This window comes from Phalacrocorax carbo, chromosome 9 (assembly GCF_963921805.1).
Source record: "Phalacrocorax carbo chromosome 9, bPhaCar2.1, whole genome shotgun sequence".
Classification (NCBI taxonomy): Eukaryota; Metazoa; Chordata; class Aves; order Suliformes; family Phalacrocoracidae; genus Phalacrocorax; species Phalacrocorax carbo.
This window is the reverse complement of record NC_087521.1, coordinates 14914091-14933779: the sequence shown is the minus strand read 5'-3', so window position 1 is coordinate 14933779 and position 19689 is coordinate 14914091. Positions and strand designations below refer to the sequence as shown.

General features: G+C 42.6%; 1 protein-coding gene and 1 long non-coding RNA gene across 5 annotated transcripts in view; one reads left to right on the top strand and one right to left on the bottom strand.

Annotated features, from left to right (window-relative positions):
- The window catches only part of NRXN3 (neurexin 3), a 971499-nt gene that overhangs the window by 375544 nt on the left and 576266 nt on the right, over nt 1–19689 (bottom strand). The window lies entirely within an intron of this gene.
- Nucleotides 1–19689, top strand: part of LOC135315013 (uncharacterized) — a 37257-nt gene that overhangs the window by 3036 nt on the left and 14532 nt on the right. The gene's annotated exons all lie outside the window — the stretch shown is intronic.

Below are 19689 nucleotides of genomic sequence, written 5' to 3'. Positions count from 1 at the left end.
CTGCAGACAAGGAAACAGAGGCTTAAAGGTGTTGAGCCAGTGAGTGACTGATAGACATGGGAACTGAACAGAACAGACACCGAGATTCTCCATCCTAACCAGTACATGCTGTTGGTATAAACGTTTGACTAACTTGGAGGCCATTTGTTAGCCTCAAAGTGTGAATATCAGCCTTCCTCACAACAGGGCACGCAGCCAGAGACGGGGGCGAGTAACCTGTAGCGCAGGTGCCTGCTGGCTGGCAGATCTGCAGTGCCATGCACAGGGCATAGAGCAGTTTTATCTGTGCAAGACAACTGTTCCTGGCCCTGAGTTTTGTTGAGGAAACCAGAGTTGCTGCCATACATGTGGCGGGATATCCAGAAGGATCCTGGCCTTGAGAGGAAGCCTCCCCATGCTCCTAACTGTACTTGGGAGAGGAGGGGGAATATAACCTCGCATATCAATCTTGAAAGGCTGCCGACCCATGAGGATGCTGCTGGCCTCCACCTTGAATCCCTCGCCACAGAAGTCCTGTCCTCAGTGGGCAATATATACCTAGCTCTAAAACAAATCACTGATCCTTTCCTCCGCTCGCTCACTCTGCCACCAACCCCTTTGCCACAGACAGAGGTACCAGGTAGGTGCAGGGGGCGTACAAAGGAGATGAGCATCACTTCAAACTGCCCTGGCCATAGACAGAAAATGCCTTGTAGCCCCTGAAGAGGTAAAACAGCTGCTGTGTGCTGTCCCTGTGCTGAAGAGTTGTCCCGTCTAACTTCTGCCTACCAACCTCCCTTTGCTACAAACCATTGGGTAAACCGCCTTAGGCAAAAAGAAGAAAGGCCAAGAAAGCCAATCTGTATGAGTACGACATAAAAATAAATTAAAAAAAGGAAAAAACTGGGAAACTGGCTATAAATACATCATAGGGTTCTGGTGACACCATAAAGTACGGGAACCTCACTCTGCCTTGCTTTATTACGTGTCGGTGGATGTATTTACTGCCCTGTAATTCACAGGTGACTCGTTTATTTAGCAGCACCACTGCAGGAAGAGGGCAGATTTCAATTGTAGTTTCCCCTCTTGGGTGGCAAGGGGAAGTTTATAGTCGGAAGTGAAGTTTCAACAACGTTATTCCCACCAGATTTACTTCAAAAGAGGCATTGTTATTCTCTTATTGGTTTAGTTCATCTGGGTAAATATAAAGTCTTTCTAAATGCCCTTGTGTCTTCAGAACGAGATGGGTACCTTAAAGGATAATGGCTCCCATCATAAGTTGCTCCCTACAGATATGAGAAAAGTTATTTCTTAGATAGCTGTTTCTTTTACTAGAAGAGCAGAGGGCCACCATACTCTGCAGAAATGAGAAATAATAAAGCAGTTGTTTCTGAGGTTTAGAATCCCAGAAAAAGAGCTGGTTGGCTTCAAGCCCAGGAAAAGTTTGTACTCTACCTTATTTGTGTCGGCAAGTACAACTCTCTCTATATTTCCTGTTAAATCTTAGCTGTTAATTACTTTGCTGTATTCAGAACTGAAAAAGTCAGTTCTGCTCTAAAATCACAGATCTCTCTAACTGGATCCGAAGGGGAATCTCCATTAGCTTTTAGCAATACGGGGTGACTGCCAGAGAGATGGCAGCTCTGGCTCCACCCGGTAGAGACCAACGAGGTGCAGCATTAGCCAGTGAATTGCTACATAAGAAGGTTAAGAGAATAAGGTCAGCTAGAACAGCCTGTCACCCAAAAGCTGAACTGTTTCTCTCAAGGTTCAAAACAGTTCCTTTTTTTTTTTTTTTAATGTACTTTTCCAAGAACAACAAGGAGAATAAGAACAGGTTCTGCTTATGATCTTAAAATAGAGACTTAAATAAAATAAAATAAACCAGAGGGGGTTGCATGCTGTAGAGAGCTTAGGACTAGCATATAGACACCTTTGTCTTTAGCAAGCTACTACAAATACTGCTGAGGACAGCAGTGACTGAAGAGCTTGGTAGGTTCCTCAGCACTGCCAGCAGAATTAACTGCTCTGAGACTAGTCCCTGGTGCCTCACTGTCCTTGTCATCACTGCCTCTCTGCAGGCAGCCTCTAGAGGCAGCTAAGACCCAGCAGCACCAGAATTATCAGTGTCTGCTCATCCAGAGGGAAAGGGAAGGGTTGCTCCAGGACAGGGCTGAAGACCACGCAGACAGCTGCTGCTATGCAGTACTTTTTCTGCATATAACCAACTTGCTGCAGTCTCTGTGATTTTCAGTTTTATTCTGTACCTTTGAAAAAAAGAGAAATCTATTGTCAGGGCTTCTCAATTTCCTTTAGCATCTAGTAAGTCCAGTTACCTACAAAAGTTGAGGCCTATGCCTTACACATAATCAGTGACATGGGGCAGGTCTAATTATCTTTTCAGCTCAGCTCCAAGGGACCCCAGTTTGCCACAAGCAACTAATACAGAAGCTTTGGAGCCTGGTTTTGTCCTCATTTATGTCAGGGTGAGTAAATGCAACAGAGCCAGTGGATTGAAAGGGAGATCTGACCCTTGGTGTTCATTTGTGAGAAGAGAAATGCAAGCTGATTACAACCAGTTAGCCCAGGCTAGCAGTAAGTTAGCCAAAAGCAACAGAAACCACTAGGAGCTTTGACAGAAGATGAGGGATGCAAACTCAGTTCTGTCAAGTGTCCGCTTTAAGGGCCTGAAATCTTGCAAAGTTCAGACTTTTATTTTCTGAAATTTTACACCAGTAGTCCTATGTTAGTGGAAACAAGAACAAGTGTGGAGGGACACACATATACAGCAACACATCTCATTTTGATAAGCATTAATCAATTACAATTGGGAAGAGGCAACATTAGAATTGCTAATGGAAACTGACAACAACATGTTAGAATTGGCCCTGTTTACTAGATAGTGTATGAAGGACAACCCAGTGTACTCAGCACTATGTAAACTAACAGAAGCAGAGAGTCCCTTCCCCAGAGAGCTTACAGACTTGCTGGAAAGGCATGAGCCAACATATGTTGGACCAGCTTTATGAGCAACAGTAACTTTTTTGGCTTAAGCCTGCTAGTCTGTGAGCCTAAGAGAATAGAAAGGCTTAGCTACTGGCAATACTGGCTTCACACAGGAGCACCTAGTGCACCTGCTTTCAGCCCTGAGCTTGTAAGTCTCTTCTCAATCTTTGCTGAATGTGCCACAGAGATACCCCTGGCTACCTGCACAGGACACCAGCTAGGATTGTCTCCCATAAAGCTGCCTCAGAAATTAGGACAAGATCCTTCTCACACTTTGGACCCTCTACCAGATCAGTGATTATGAATGTGCTGTGTGTTAAATGAAGGATGCATAGGTTTGGTTTACTTCAACCATCATAGGAGCTCCTGTTACCCTAGTACCCACCATCTCCCCTTTTGTCTCACAAGCACTTTAATCCCTGCCCCTGGGGTACTTTATCAAAGTGGACTAAGAAGGCTCTAGCCTGCCTGTCAGCACACTGCTGACAGGCAGGCTCTTATCTCACAAGAGAAAACTGATCCTGTGCGGTTGCAGGGCTCTTTACTCCAGGAAGTCTGGAACTCCATCAATCTCTCTTACTCTCAGTAGAACCTGGGCTCAATGGGAGCTGCTCAGATCTTGTCAGGCAGAGAAACAGAACCTACTTCTACTTTTTGTATTATTTCAGGCAATGTGACTTTTCATCAAAGGTTTGTTCAGGCTCAGAAAGATAACAGAAACCAGAAGACTGGCCAAGTTTGACGAAATCATGGTTGCCCACTGCTTAACCTTAGATAGTTATTGAACCACCAATGAAGGAAAGGAGCCCGGTGGTTTAATTTTCTGACATTTCTGTTGCAGAATTCACACTTCAGTACTTCTACTACCTGTGCTTCAATAAGGATACCAGAATAAAATGCTAGTGACCTGTAGCATGTGCTGAGAACTGATTTCTATCATTCATAACATTCCCCCTTATAGGTAGACAACTTTCTAACCAACTTTGCAATTAGCCTGATTATATGTTGAGCCAAATACATCTCTAGCATAAATCCTAGCAACTGATACTATGGATGCAATTAGCTACTATGTTTATAGAAAGAAAAATATATGTGTACCTTGCTCTCCCAATGGTTGGAATCAGTTTTGGCAAGTCTAAGGTGAAGGCAAACAGCCTGTTCCTGGCCTAGGTGTGAGCCTTGCCTGGGAAAACATGCTGCTGCAATCCCTTGCCTTTAATGACTCTCACAGCAGCAAGAGGTTAGACACAGAGAAGGATGTGTGACCTACAGTCATCTTGGCTGTATCTATTCTGTAGATCTAGATTTACATCTCCGAGGTCTGCCAGTCCAGCACCTTACACATTAGTGCTAAATATTAGCACTGCAGAACTAACATTTGTGTCACAAATTCTTAGTGTGGAAGTAAAGAGCTAGGAAATTATTTTTTGAAGAGGTCTGAGTTTGAAAACTTAAATAGTACCTGAAAGGCTGAAGTAGAAAGAGACAGGCTGTAGACAGAGTAAAGTACCTACTGTGATAAATAGGGAACTATTTAAATTTTTACCCATGAGACCAGAAAGGACACTTTTCTTTTCCTTTTGCACTCAATGAAATCTTGTCTGACACAAGAAGGAAAAGCTGGAAAAAGTGTTGCTTTTGCTCCTCTAAACTGGTTTCTGTGCTAATGAAAAGTGAGCTCGCTAATAGACACTGTGCACAGGCTCCCCTCTGCTTCTCTTCTCTCTTCCACCTATCATCTTGCCTGGCTTTTGCCTGTAATCACCTGTTCATCTTGCAGCAATAACTGCCAGGTGACTGGTGTTTGCTGTAGTCTCCCAACCACCAAAAGAAGAATTAAAATAAAAGCAAAGAAAGATGTAGGGGGAAAATCTTTCAATGGCACAAGTGTCTCACCGCCAGCCAGACAAAGAGTGAAACGTCTCCTGTGGCCAAGCCTGCTCGTGTGGGAGCTGCTGGTAGGTGTAATTTCCTAAGATGTATACCTTGTCAGTGTGCAGAAGATGAAGAGAAAAAGAAGGTCAGAGCAGCCAAAGCTAAAAGATTGGAAGGACAAAAGAAGACACTGTGGGGAACAATTCTTCTGCTTTTAACCCTGAAAGAGCCCATGCTGCACAGTCTGTGGCAAACCAACTTACTGGCTAAGGCATAATGAACTATAGGACCATTAGACGGCCTTTTCCTCTCCCAAAGGAAACAGCCTTTTTTACATGCGGTGCCTGTGCTACACAACCCGCACAGAGCGGTACACAGCATACAGCCCAGTCACTCTCAACCACAGTAGAAATTATTTTTTTCCTTCCAAGTAACTAGGGTCATAACAGAAAATACAGCCAGGAATTTCAAGAGGCTATCTAGGCCATCCCTCTGCGCCAAGGCAGGATAATCTTTACCTACAACATTCTTGGTGATGCTGTCTACCTTGCAACGATGAAGAATCAATGCTTCTGAAAGCAATATATATCAGTGCTCAACTTTACCAACAGACTACTTTATTTTTTCTGTTTCACAAATCTGCTGTAGTCAAAGAAGTGGATTGTGACACCTATAAATTACAAATGCATTCATCAGGATATAATTAATATTAGCTTTCCTTGTGCGCAGATATAAATGTACTAAAATATTGTAAATAACAATAGTATATAAAATATTGCAACACTGTGATGGTATATACAAGCATTTCACCAAATATGTGAGCAACACGACCACCAAAAAGGCAAACAAGACATAGTTGGCTGCTCATAGGAGACATCTAAGTAGCAAAAAGTTTCAACAAAGGACAAGATAAACGTAGGGGATGCAAACAGGCAGGGCATCATCCTGAATACACGAGAAGCATGTCTGGGAAAAAAAGAAGAGAAACAGAACCCTTAGCAGTTGAAGATCCCACTTTTGGGAAAGTGAAAGTAGCATTGAAACATCAGGTATGAAAAAGGAAGTTGGACACAGAAGACGACAAGCCAGCATCACTTCCAACTTCTCTCATCCTTCTCTTCTTCTCACCTCTTCTCCTTCTGCAGCTAAGACCATCAAGGACAGTAGCTGTCAGTGCTAATTATAGAGAATCAGCTCTATGGTACTGTATAGTCACAGTGGATTTAGGGCATAAATGTTGAAGACTAACAGTTTTGTATGTAAAATAATAATTAATGATAATGATTGAGACTTAACCATTAGCATAAAATGTGTAGCTAATTAGTGAGTTCAGCAAAGTTTCATTTTAAAGTTTACAACTGGCCTGATTTATCCACCCTCTAAACACTCCCTTCCTAGCAATCTGTAGTTCCCTAACATACATATACATACACACACGCACACACATTTTCAGTTGCAATATTGCAGTCTGTTATTTCTTGCCCTGTCATAGAAGAAAGATTAATTCCTTCCTCTTTACAGATATCTTTTACATATTTGAAGACTTCTGCTATGTCCCTCCTCCCTAGACAAAGACATTTGCTTTACTGTTCCTTACAGATCCATGGGTTTTAGACTGTGCTCATTATTGCTGGTTTCCTAGAGACTTTTTCCAAATATCTTCATTTTTCTTGAAGTAAAATGCCCCAGTCTGGATGCAGTCCTTCAGATGAAATCTCATGAGCACTGCGTACGGAAGAACCATGTATCTCATTGATGATACTCCAGTTTACATTATTTGTAAGATGTTTGCCCCTCTTGCATGGAAGGAGGGCTCATACTAGCACCCTGCTAGCTACTTACATTTTTATATTCTATGACATGGAAAATATGGCTAAGCCCTGAGCCACGGGTTCCTAGGTCTTTTTGACTGAGATTTTTAAAAGGTTTTGCTACTTTCAGAAAATGCAGCTTAGGTCACTGTAGCATTATGCTGGGATGGGTAGTAGCACAGCATCAACTACCTGTTCCCTACCGATATATTTAATACTACTGAGGACATGCCCTGGCTTCAAGGCATGCAACACACTCACACAAACAAATTAAATGAAAGCAAAATACATTCCAGGTCCACTTGTGGCAACTGATCAGGGAACTTACTGGGACACTTTGTCTCCAGCAGAGAAGCTCAACAAAACCACAAGTGAGAATAAATATAAGGTGCATGAACTGCTTTAAAAACACCTCTCTCCTAGTGAGGCACCTTGCTCTCCTATCACCCCCCAGGGTCTCAAACTCCGCTCCGCCTGTACAAGCTCCTCCAGCACTGCAGGTCTCCTTAGACACCATCAGTTTCCTTGTCTTGTCAAATACCCCATCCTGCCTGTGATTCAATGAGTGTTTGTGCTACTCACATGGATGCAAAAAGCCTGCTTCCTCTAGCTGAACACTTCCCTTTACCCAGCACCCTCGTCTCTGAGCAAAATGGCAGGGTATTTGTGTAGAGGGAAGCACTGAGCGGCAATAAAAACCCACTGGAGCTGCAAACATTAACACCAGAGCAAGTGCAGACATCAGAAGTACACTGCAGCCATAAAAATCGGGAATTGGAAACAAAGAAGGGGAAGGAGCAACACACTGCCTCACTGATAGGCTGTATACAACAGATACTGTATAAACTGCTCCCAACATGGATGGGTTAGTCCTTGGACAGGATAGGCAAAAACACTCCAGCTACTCCTTGTAAAGTGCCAAGGGAAAAGCTCATGATAGGGATGCAGGGATTACATTTGAAGTACTCAGATGCATACAAACGCATGTACGCGCACACATGTGCACACATATATTTCTGCTTCTCTTTCTCTTCTGTAGCCTCTTTATCTCTTAGACTATCAGCCAGGGACAACTACAGAAGAAACCAGAAAAGTGGAAAACAGGGAAATGCCTGTGTAACCCATAGAGGGAGCTCACTTGAAGAATCACACTTTTTTTTCCTTCTTTCTGAACTTCTGGTTGATCATACAAAAGCCATCTGCACCCTGGACCAATTCATCCCTTAAATGACCCCTTAAGTTATAATTAGGTCTGTATAGTTTTAACTAGATGCCACGTTTCACCTCCCCCCCCTTTTTTTATCAGTCACCAAAAGTGAGCACTCAGGATGGCAACACACAGTCTCTCATTGACTCCTCCAGGGTACTGGCAGAAGTATGGTGGGTACTGTGAGGTTGAAAGAAATCTGAGTGGTCTTCAGGATGACTAACTCTGAATCATTTTGTTACTGTCTTCATCTCCGCATTCTGATCAACTCCTGCAGAGAAATCAGAAGGTAGCTATTCTGTGACAACCCAAGCTACCAAAAATCCCCAAAAGAGACAGAAAGCAGTATGTGATCAACAGAATAAACAGATATCCAGGTGCTCTGTATAACACCTTTTCTTACAGTGAGATGCTTCTTACTCACTACCAGCCCCTACACTTGATGCAATCCTCAGAAAAGTAGCAGCAGGCACATAAAAAGAGGGCATCTGGTATTCCTGGCTACCTGAAAACACGTTGTTCTACATGCAGCAGAGCTACAGAAAAAAAATGAGTAGGAAATGAGGCTTCATGTTTCCCTTTTTCACCCCCCCCCCCCATATTGACCATAATAACCACATCACCTTCAGTTCCCCCCACACTCTCTCACACTCCCTCCTCTGACGTGCTCAGATTTTTGTCATATTTCCTTATCCCCCCATTACACCTTTCATATCCTTCCCTCATGTCTTGCTTTGGCCAAGGAAGAGGCAGCCTGTGTTGCAGCAGGTTCAGAGCTGCAAGCCTACCAGCTGCTGGACCAGCCCTTACGCCTCAGCAGGGATGAGGCACAAGTTCTGTAGAAATGCAGTATCTCTGGGGCTTCAATGCTCCTGTCAAATGTGGTGGTTGCTGGCCAGGCCAGAGTGACTGCAGAAGTGTCATTTCCTTAGAAAACCAGACTAAAATAACACTATATTTCCACACTAGTACAGTATGGCCTCAACTGGTGTGACAGTTGAAGATGCAGGATGTCAGCTTCTTACTATTGGCTGTATTGCAAGAAACCTTTTGTAAAAGGAGTACCTGAGCCAAAAACTATGGTATGAGAGACAGGTAATTCAGCATCTTAGATCTGTACTACATATATACGGCAATGAAACATGTTTTAGTTAAAGGACAACAGAAATAGCAGCACCAGAAGGAAACCTTCAAAGGTGAGTAATTCTGTGCCACTTTGATCAGCTTTCCACTGGGAATGGGAGATTTCATCTAGCACTGGCAAGAGGACCTAGACTGGCTAGAATACAAGGCAGGGAGACTGCCTCTTTTCCCCACCCGCAAACACTGTGTTGGTGTCAGAGCCAACCTCTGAACAGAAATTGCACAGGAAAGAGAAATAAATTATCTAACGCAGTTCAAGGTAGCAGGAAAATACTACACAAAAGTAAATTTCAAAACTAGTATGACAACATGTTTCCAACTTCTGTTGGGGTAATAGGTGGCATCTGAGGGGAGCCCCCAAACCATCTGGCTATTTGTGGGTTCTATGAGACTCTTTGATCGGTCCCCAGAAATACTGCTGAGTTTTAAAGAACTTATTAACAAAATTTTCATCTAGAGAAATATGTCCCTGAAAAGCTTCTGCTTTCAACAGAGAATGGTCTAATCGTTTTGTTTTGCCTTTTCCCAGCAAGCTGCAACAAATCACTCTCATTACCGGGTTTTCTTAGGTTGCTAGTTACAGGCTGAAAATAATACATACCCAGATGTTTACACAGAGCTTATCATAGCTGAGGTTACGTAAGTCACAGTAAAAAAGTTAATAGGGTTAAAATCAGACTAGACGAAGCACTGAGACTACACCAGGCAACAATCCCACACTGTCCAAGTAGGACAGCTGGCATTTAGCAGGTATTTTTACCTCCATCCATCTTCATTATTCTCCCTATCTCCCATTTTTGTAAATGCCCATCCCATACTGCACAGGAACACACACAGGCTCACCCACTCACTCCCATTTCTTCTCTTGCCAAGAAGAGCATCCTGCGTGGGATTCAGTCATTTGTTGTCCACAGAACTTCTGGTGTGTGTCTCTCTAAATAGCTGACATCTGGAGGAGCTAGATGCTACTTACACCCTCCTTAGCACGATCAGATGCTGCTAAAGAACATGAACAAAATGCCTCATTTTAAAAATATCTTTTTTTTTTTACCCCCTCTACTTCTTTCTAACAGTTTCTTTGGAGCGATTTACAGTCCACTACATCTAATAGTCACAAAGAGACACATATAAAAGTATAGACTGATAGCAATCCATCACTTCTGCTGTCCAGCACTCATTTCTATAGCATACTCACTGGTTTTTAGGAAGGATGTACCACTCTAGAAACCTGCTGCAGAGATAGGAACACAACCCAGGTACCCATTGGGGCACTCCACTTCTTTAATTACTAGACCCACTCCTTCCTCTTCATTATTCAACAGACACCTTATTTTTTATAGCAACTAAAACAGGGGGTTCACAGACTACAGAATTTCCTATCCAAATGTGTTTCACTTAATGATTTTTTTCTGGCTCACAAACAAATCAGGAGTCCACAATAACATGATCCTGTAATTAAAGACCAAAAGGAATGCAGAAAGGGGAAGATGTTACATTTACTTCCAGCATGCCTCAATTTTGAATGCTTGATTTTACAACAAAAACCAAGATCACTCAGAGCAGGGTTGTTGCTGGCTTTTTTAATGCTCTCACAATATCTACCTGTTCATGTGCACGTGTAATCTTTACTTCAATGGAGCATGCCTTCATTTAAAAAATACAGCTAGGACTTACATGCCTCAAGTCACCCAGCCAAAAGAAATACAAACAGCCAGCAAAGTGACAGGTAGCACAGGTGCACCAACATTGATTAAATTGCTGTTGCTAGAACACACACACTGCAATGTCTTTCCCTTTTGGTTTATTCAAGGCATCCTGTCATTCTTCTCCAATCCTTTCCAAAGTGCTCTTGTTAGCAGGTTGAGAGAATTAAGTTAAGTTGACTCACCAATATTAATCGGTCTCTGTAATTCAATAGCGGTATGTTCAGAGAATGCCACCTGCCTTCTCTTTAAGCAAAAGATACTGAAACATGGCCAACACTTTGCCCAGCTGTTTCAAAAGCTAAAATTAGACACACCTGCTTTAACAGTTGTTTCAGCAGCTGGACACTGGGACGTGGATCAATAAGATTTACTCAACTTTCTCCCCTCAGAGCCAATAGTGCGACTTTAGTGCCTCATCCCGTGTTCAGAGAAATTTGTGTTGCAGGGGATAGTGTGAATCAATCAAAAGAGGTCAAGGTGTTCCTCTTCCCCATTGCTGGACCTTGCCACAGTGCAAGAAAAATTGCCTATTCAGTGGACTATGGGATCAAGATATACTAGTCTTGATCTAGTAGTATACAAGGACAAGATCTCGAACCATATATAAACCAATGCAATGATAAGCTGCAGGTATCATAAAACTGCAGGCTTGTGAGGTCTGTACCCTTCCATTCAGTGCAATGCATTGTCAATGCTGATAGCTAAAGTCAGCAAGCGAATCCTGCCAACTTTTCCATACTGATCCCCACTTCCCCAGCATCTAAAGCGCAACCATCCCACCAGTTGTCTTCATGTTCAATGTGCATCTCCACGCAGAAACCTACGGCATGTTTGAAACAGAGAACACTGAGATGTTATAAAAGAAGTGACTATAAAGTAAAAAACGTAATAAATTAAATCTTACTGAAATTACACTTTAAGCATTAGCTGGAGCTGTTTCCAGGCTTCTGTATCTGATCAGGTTGCTTAAGAATCCCAATACCTTGTCCTAAAAGGAAGATGCAATTTCATGCAATTTCCTAAAGCTGCTGTATTTCACAATCTAGTTCCGTGTGTCTTTTTCCCTGAGGCAAAATCAGTTTATACGGTGCTATCCAGAGCCACTTATTCCCAACCCAGTGGCAACCCCTCTGGTGTGACTGTGGGGCTAGGCGGTAAACAGAATCAGTGAGATAACCTATGTTAGGAAGCAGTGCAAAAACAGGAGCTCCATGAATTTGTGTTGTAACCAAGAAAAGGACACAAGAGAATTCTCAAGACAATTCTCAAAATTAGAGCTGGCCCTGTAGTTTTAGAGCTTCCCTATAATTAGAAGTCATAAATTTGTAGACATGAATGCACTCAGGTATATAAAAGTAAGCATCTCCCAGAGTATGTGCTCATCTGTACACTCCCCTGAGATGGGCATATGAACCCTGATAGGTAGCATGCACATCTATGGAGATCATTTGTAATGTGCAAAAACATAAGCAAGCATACAACCATGCCCTCACAGCTCTACAGCCAAAGGGGTAGGTGCCTCAGAGCACACTGCACATCATCAGGTTCCCATCAACCATACCTCAGATTTTCTCTTTCAAAAAGAAAAGGAGGGGGTGGGGCGGGGAGAGACTATTTGGTTGTCAAACCCAGTAATACATGCTTGTCAAGAGCATTTCTGATGGGATCTAAAGGTGCTTGGAGCAGTGTGGTCACCACAGTCAAACTGCATGAGTTGAACTCAAGAGCAATGAAGACAGAGAGAGATGGTGACACAAAGACTTTTCCCCTCTGTCTTTCTGGGAATAATGAACAAATCCTTCAGAGTGATTACTCTGTTATACCTGCTGGCCCTGCTCTCAAGTCTGTATTAGACAGAAGATGCTCCTATCTTCCCTCAGATTAAATGTGCCTAGTAAAAAGTGATCAGAGATTGGCACGATAATTATCTTTCCTCATTAGAAAGTACGCCCTGGACCTGCTGAATATGACTCTTCTGTCAAGGCCCTTTGTGGGCTGTAATAGTACTCAGCCAACATCAACGGGCACAACACTTCATGTGAACAAAACAAAGCAACATATCAAGCATTCTTGTCTTTTTATTTGCTTTTTCTCTTCTAAGCCTGCTGAGTGAGGTGGGAAGGTGCCAAATTCCTTTCTAACTTGTATAAATGCATCTAAATGTCAGAGAAGAGCCTTGTTAAGTGAAAAGCTTTCCAAATGTTTTTCTCTCCTGTACCTAAAATTGATTGCTCTTTTTCTTTTCTTTTTTTTTTTTTTTTTAATTAAAAAAGGCAAGCTCTCTCAGACCACTGCCCTTCACCATTCCTGGGGCCAGCTGACTGCAGTGACCCACAGCACAGCTCCCGGTGTGCTCCTGCAGCAGCATTCACCATAGTGCAGGGTACAGCTTTGCCCTGGGAAGCCAGGACAAAGGGTAAACACGTAGGTAAACACAAGGCTTGAAAACTCCAGCTAGGGCATGAGCAGACCTAAGGGGCCTTTCTGTGACAGCACAGACGGGCTCCCTCATTTTTTAAAAAATGCATTTGAAGCATATGCGTTACTTAGGTTCTTTTCTGTTAGTGTGAGCTTGAAGACAGTGACTAATCCTCAAGAGCTGTGACCCCAGAGACTGCAGCACCACCACAGAAAAAGCAGTGCTGAGGCCTTCACAAAACACCAGCTCTACTGCAGACAGTGCAGCTAAGACAACTTCATTTAAAAAGGGGTGAGCGGGAACAGTTCAAGCTTCCACACTGGTGCTCATACAGATATGGGTCTTGTAGATATGCCATGCTGAGAAAGATGGGTGGTGTGGTAAATCGTTATGGGAGCTGTGTGATAACAGATGAGGGCAGACAGCACTGGCTAGTCTGCAAACTGGAGTATCAGGGGGAACTGCAGAGTCTGACTGTGCTTAGTGGCCTCAATGAATCAGCTCCTTCCCTTTTAGTACAACTAACCATAGTCCTTTCATCATCCCAAAGGTCACTCCTATCTCCTCAGTCTGGCTCATTCCTTGGTGTTGTCAGTTTTAAAAAAAAAAAAAAAAGAAAGAAAAAAAAAAAAAAGAGCTCTGGACTATAGATGGCATTTCTGATCTTACCAGAAAGATGTCAGGAGAAGCATCCCATTTTGTTCTGCAGCCAAGTATAGGGCTCAAAGAAATTGCATCCTATGGTCTGTTCAACAAAACATACTGCAAAATGGTGTTACTATGCAGCAGTAGGAGCAGAACTGTGTTAATGCATTACAGTATCCTGCACCACTGTCAAGTGAGATGTGTGGTCCCAAAATCAGACAGCATTTAATCAAACAAAACATATTCTTCAAGTCATCATATAATCTACAAGACCACAGGCAACCCATGTAATCTACAGGAACTCTGCAACGCAACCCGTAAGAGCAGAGTCAGCCAATGCATTTAGGAAAGCTGGCACCACAGAAAGGGAACCTCAGATTCACTGCAAAGGAACCCTCTGCAAGCAACTCCTGTACATGACTCCACTGCAACCTACTCCATTCTCGGACCCCTTTCGACACCCAACTCAAGAGAGAGCTTCTACAGTGGAAAAATGAAGCCTCACAAAGGTAATTTTCCTTTTTCACATCGGCCACGGTCTGCCCATTCCCAAGAAAAACTGTGGGCCTTTCTATTCCAGGCTGCAATCCAGAAGCTCAGACTAGTAATACTACCAGCCTCTGAAGTGCACATCTGGGAGCTGATCCCTCCAGTGCAAAAAGGATGATTAATTTTTTTTTTAAACATAGTAGCATTTGTTTTATTTGCTTCTTCTTTTGGATTTGGGGCAGGGGAGAGGGAAACTGGTGGTGTGTTTTCATGCTTTCATCTGTAATAGCTAGAAAATTTCTTTTCAGAAAAATTGAACGAGCGGATACAATGACACACCATGTGCCTGCAGGAGCTCAGATTTTAAGATACACAGCAGACACCAGTGGCCTCAAAATTAAATTATGCACTAGCAATAAAAAGACATCTCACATTTAAAAACCAACCAGAATTCCTGATCAGTAAACATTTCAAAACCTCTGTTCTGCAGAGGCACATCCAGGTGTTTGGTAGGCAGATGTAACAGAATGCTACTTCACTGGAGCAGTGTTTAACTGCTGTGATCATTTAAATATGCATTTATTTGTCTTTGGGGTGAGAAAATAAAACATTAAAACAGAGTTGTTTTGTGGCTGCACTGCTAGTTAGTAGCCTTCTCATCTAGGTAAAACTTGGCTAGGCAACAGTGCTCTCCCTTGCACTGCCTTAGCTTTCCTAAAACTAATTGCCCCTGGGGAATCTGACTCATTTCCTCTGTCTCCACTTTCCTGTGACCTCTTTCCCTTTTCTTTTTCCTTCCCTGCCTCCCTTTTTCATGGGCTACAATGGGCCAAGGAGCAAGAGCAGAACATGCATAACCCCATCTCTTTACCTTGCTGCTTGCAGCACTTCTCAATTTTTCTCAAGAAAATAGTCCATTTTCACTATTGCTGGCTGGCACCTTATTTGCATAAGGATGAACTACGGAGCCATGTTACCTCTTCTCTGCAATACCACGGTCTGCTGATGAGCCTGAGTAGTTTTAAAAAGGGTTATGATTTCTCTCATGCCCTCTTGCAAGCTTGGTGCTCTGCCAGGCAGTTGCAGAATGGATGCACCGAATGCTGAATATTCCCCGCACGGCACAGGCCAACAGGAGCTCTGAGGGGGAGGCACATCCAAGCTCCTGCAGCTAAAGCCTGGCGAAAAGAATGAGCTTTCCTGCTGCCTTGAAAATGATGGATGTACACAGAGGCTTTGCACAACCTACAGCCATATGATCCCCCCACGCTGTCCCCTGGAACCCTGCACACAATATAAATTGCCACACAAAGAAACATGCTCAATAGCACTGACCTGATCACTACCTAGAACAAGTGGTAATGTAAAAGGTAACGTAACTCCACTGCACAGGATCAACCTTTGCTTGTAGGGTGTCTTTATATGTAGAGCCTACGTATTCATATATTAGATTAATGGCTGACACATTCAAGTGGATGGCAGGAGATAACCCAGCTTGTTCCTTTTGGATAGGATTAAAAGCTTTTATGTTGGTTCAGTGCTTCTTGAGAGAAATACAGTTTCTCCCACAGATCTCAAAAGACAGCAGGTTCCAGTCTAGCTGGAAATGGTGACAACAGTCCTCCTTTTGGCATTTCTGCTCTAAAAGGAACTTTGTAAAATTATACATATTTTCTCACCTTCCAGGAATCAACCAGATAAAATATGCTTGACCTTCTGATGAAAGGGAAGTGTTGGGGTTTTTTCTAACTGTCAAGGCTTAGACCTGAGAGAAAAGTTGAGGTCATATTGAGCAGGAAAGACTAAATTACAGAAACTATGTAGTTTAACCTCAGCACTCCCCTTGCAAAAGCAGCTATAAGAACGCCTGGCCAGCGTGATCCTAGCAGCCCATGTATAATTCACCTCTATGATGTCCTCAAGCAAGTAGCATGCATTTACAGTAAGTCACATATGAAATACAATTTGAGGACTGCTAGCAGTGACAAGGCACACTGCTAGTGAAGGTTAAGGATCAGCACAATTTTTTTGTGTCAGTTGTGCCAGACGTTCAGGTAAACCTCTGCTTTTCCTGTGGGAATACCCTGACATGATTATGTAGTACCACTGACATCTTGTTTTCTGTATGCTCGCTAATTCGGCCTATTAACAAATTTCACTGCAGTCACAAATACTGCCATAAACAAATACTTGGTTATATTCAGCTAAGTTTTCAAAGTTTTTTTTAAGCCCCTCATCAGTTACAGAAAAATTAGGGTTTGCAAGATAATAATTTACACCAGATTAATGCAGAATACACAACTACATAGCAGTAGCAAAAAGAGACCTCAGAGTCTCCTGGTCCAAAGCTACTGCCTTCTAGGCTGCAGAAGACCTGATCTCCTTAAACTGAGCGGTGTGTGAAAACCCCAGCATGCTCTGATCAGCTCGGGGTCTATTCAGGAGCGGAACACTCGGTTTTGTTCTACAATGTATGTGTATCCCTGAAAACATACAAAAATACTGTTCCAAATCTGCAACGCCAGAAATAAATTTTGTATTACATAGGAATAGTTTGTATCTGTACAATGTATGGTATCAAACTATTCCAAAGGAATTTAGTGCCACAGAGTACATAGAAAGCAAATATTAATTCTCTCCAACGTACGGAGAGCAGAGCTGAGGCAGTGAGGGACAGAACAGACTATCGGGGTGGAACAGTCTCTGCCCCAGGCCCCAGCCATTAGATCGGGTTCTCTCCCAACCTACCAACAGCAACCACTATTATTTTAAATATTGTTGACTTCTAGGCATAAATTCCTGCACAAATACAGCATAAAAGCAGTCCCTGGTTTTCACGGGTGTATGCTTTGATACAGCCTCTAATTACACAGTCACACACTACTCTTTTTGACTTGACCTTTCCTTCATTCAGCACACATGAAGAATAATGCCTGCTGAAGGTGCTGTTACTTGATACTATGTTTTATCTTCATTGCTCCATTTGTGGCCCCTTCTCCTGCACACTATACTAATCCTGCTCTGAAGAGTAATTTATTTCCACATGGGCTTTTCTGTGGTGCCACTCAGCAGAGCACTGGACTGTTTTGCAAAAACTAATTACTTTGGACAACACCCTTCTGAGGTGATAGGCTCATTTTACAAATGTAGAGCTCAGGAACAGGGGAATTAAGTTAAAATGCCCACTAGTATTGAATGTGCAATTTCAGATCGCAAATTCTGATCACACACCGCAGTTAGCACCTTATGGCACCTTACACATTTGAAGCACATTTAGTACTGACTCGACTGCTGTTTTCAGGGCTTAATATTGTTTCCATCCAAGCTATACAATCTCAAGTTGGGGACCAGAACAAAGGAACTCATGAGCACATAATTCAGGGATGGCCTGAGAAAAAATTTATTTTAGTAACTTACCCAGAATCATACTGTGACCCTGGGGAAGAAAGAGGGATAGACAGAATGAGATGCCCCTTAACCAATGCTTTGCTCAAGAGGCCTCCCTCCTTTGTAAGAATCTCCTGCCTCATTTGCTACACATCCCGCTTCAGTAAAACTGAAGTGTGTACACTATGTACAAGGCAGTCATTTTGAGGGCAGATCCCCAATTTATACCAGAAGTTCTTTTTTTCTGTGCATGGCATGGGGAGAAAGTCATAGGGTGGTAATAATGAGTAAAGAAGTTACTGAAGGTCGCATCATAAAGCCCATACCAAAGGAGCACAAGGCTCGCTGACACTAATTCTTAAGTGCTTCATTTTGGATTGTCCCCAGTCCTTTCAGATTTCTTAAATATGGAATAGTTGTGGTGTTTATAGAAATGTGTATGTATAGATAGATATATTTGTAAATGCAGACATACAAGCATACATATACACATAAAAACACATAGCAGTCTCTGAAACTTACTTAAACTTTCAGTGAGTTCCTTGTGATTTAAAGAGATGCTACCATATCCACCAGCATTTCTGTTTTACATTTTTTATTGAACAAATCTAGAACTGAAACTAGATTTCCTTCAAATTCCCCTACCTGCATGATGCAAGGAAATGAAAATGCCTGTCAGCAAAAGTAATGTGTTTAATACCATGCCAGCCCTAAACATCAGTAGAGATTTCTGTGTATTGCAGATAATTCTATCACCAAGCCATATTGCTCTGTGATGTGCTTTTATCTTTGCTGTAGGATAATATCAATATTTCAAGCGTGAGCAAAAGAATGTTTTATGAGATTGATGTGGGAAAATACAGTGGCAAGTACATAAAAAAGGGCAGAGAAAAATGCCAGGTAGTCATCTCAAATGCCTTCCATTCCTACCAGAATTTGTATAGTTTATCCAGTTCTAATCAACAACTGGGGCCCCGGTGACGCTGGTCACATTTTCAGTGCCAAAGAAGAACAGCAAGCAAAAGAGAGCATAGATAATGGGATGGGGAAGCTGTCACCTACATCCTAGAAGCCTAGACCTTTACAGGCCAAAAAGTCATATTTTGTTAAACTTTTAAATTAAGAAGTGATCTATAAAAGAAGGAATTGGGGGGGGGGGGGGGGGGGGGGGCAAAGTATTAAGCCATCTGCCTTACTGCACGCATGCCTGGTAAGGGCCAGATCATGCAGGGCAAATATACCCAGGGAAAGCCTCTGTAAATCCATGACGATGCCCCAAGCAGGCAGCTCTTTGGGCACTGCTGAAACCTGAGCATGGAAGTGCCCAAACAAGAAGTTATCCCTGTATGGCGCTGGCTGGGTGAATTATTCACCTCTTGCCTACCTCTGCAAAGGACTCAGCTCTCCTGAAGGAAAATTCTCAGTTACAGATACAATTATACCAAGAAAAAAGGTGGTTTTCCCCAGTACAGCTAAGTGGCTATCTGTGCCCCACACTGGCACAAGATATAAGCTTGTTTATATAAGCTCTGCCTGTAACTCTTCTGGCAAATCCACCAACACAGACCATTTGTCATGTTGTCTTTTTTTTTCCTCTGGGGCTTCCAGTTCCTCCCTGTTTGACAACAGAACTGATGACTATTATTTAACCCCTTTCCACATTAACACCGCAGCTGTTCAGCCAGACTGATGTTTTAGTTTGGTGTTAGGTACCTCAATATTTGGATGTTGAACTGAGAACCCTTACAGGAAGCTGAGTTTCAGGAAAAGAGTGATCAGCACCCTCTGCAATCAGTTTTAAAGCTCAGTTTCAATTCATTAAAACTGAGGTAATCAAAACCACTAGTTCTGTACATCCTGACTGTTTTGATTGGAAGTAAAAGGAAATCTTGTAGCCCAACCTTTTCTAAAGCACCCTCCAAATCTACTGTCCCCTTATCTGTGAGTCAACATGCTGTCCCTGGGGACATTCAGAGAGTTTTTAGTCCATCTAGAACAGTGATCATTTCAAAGCCAATTTGA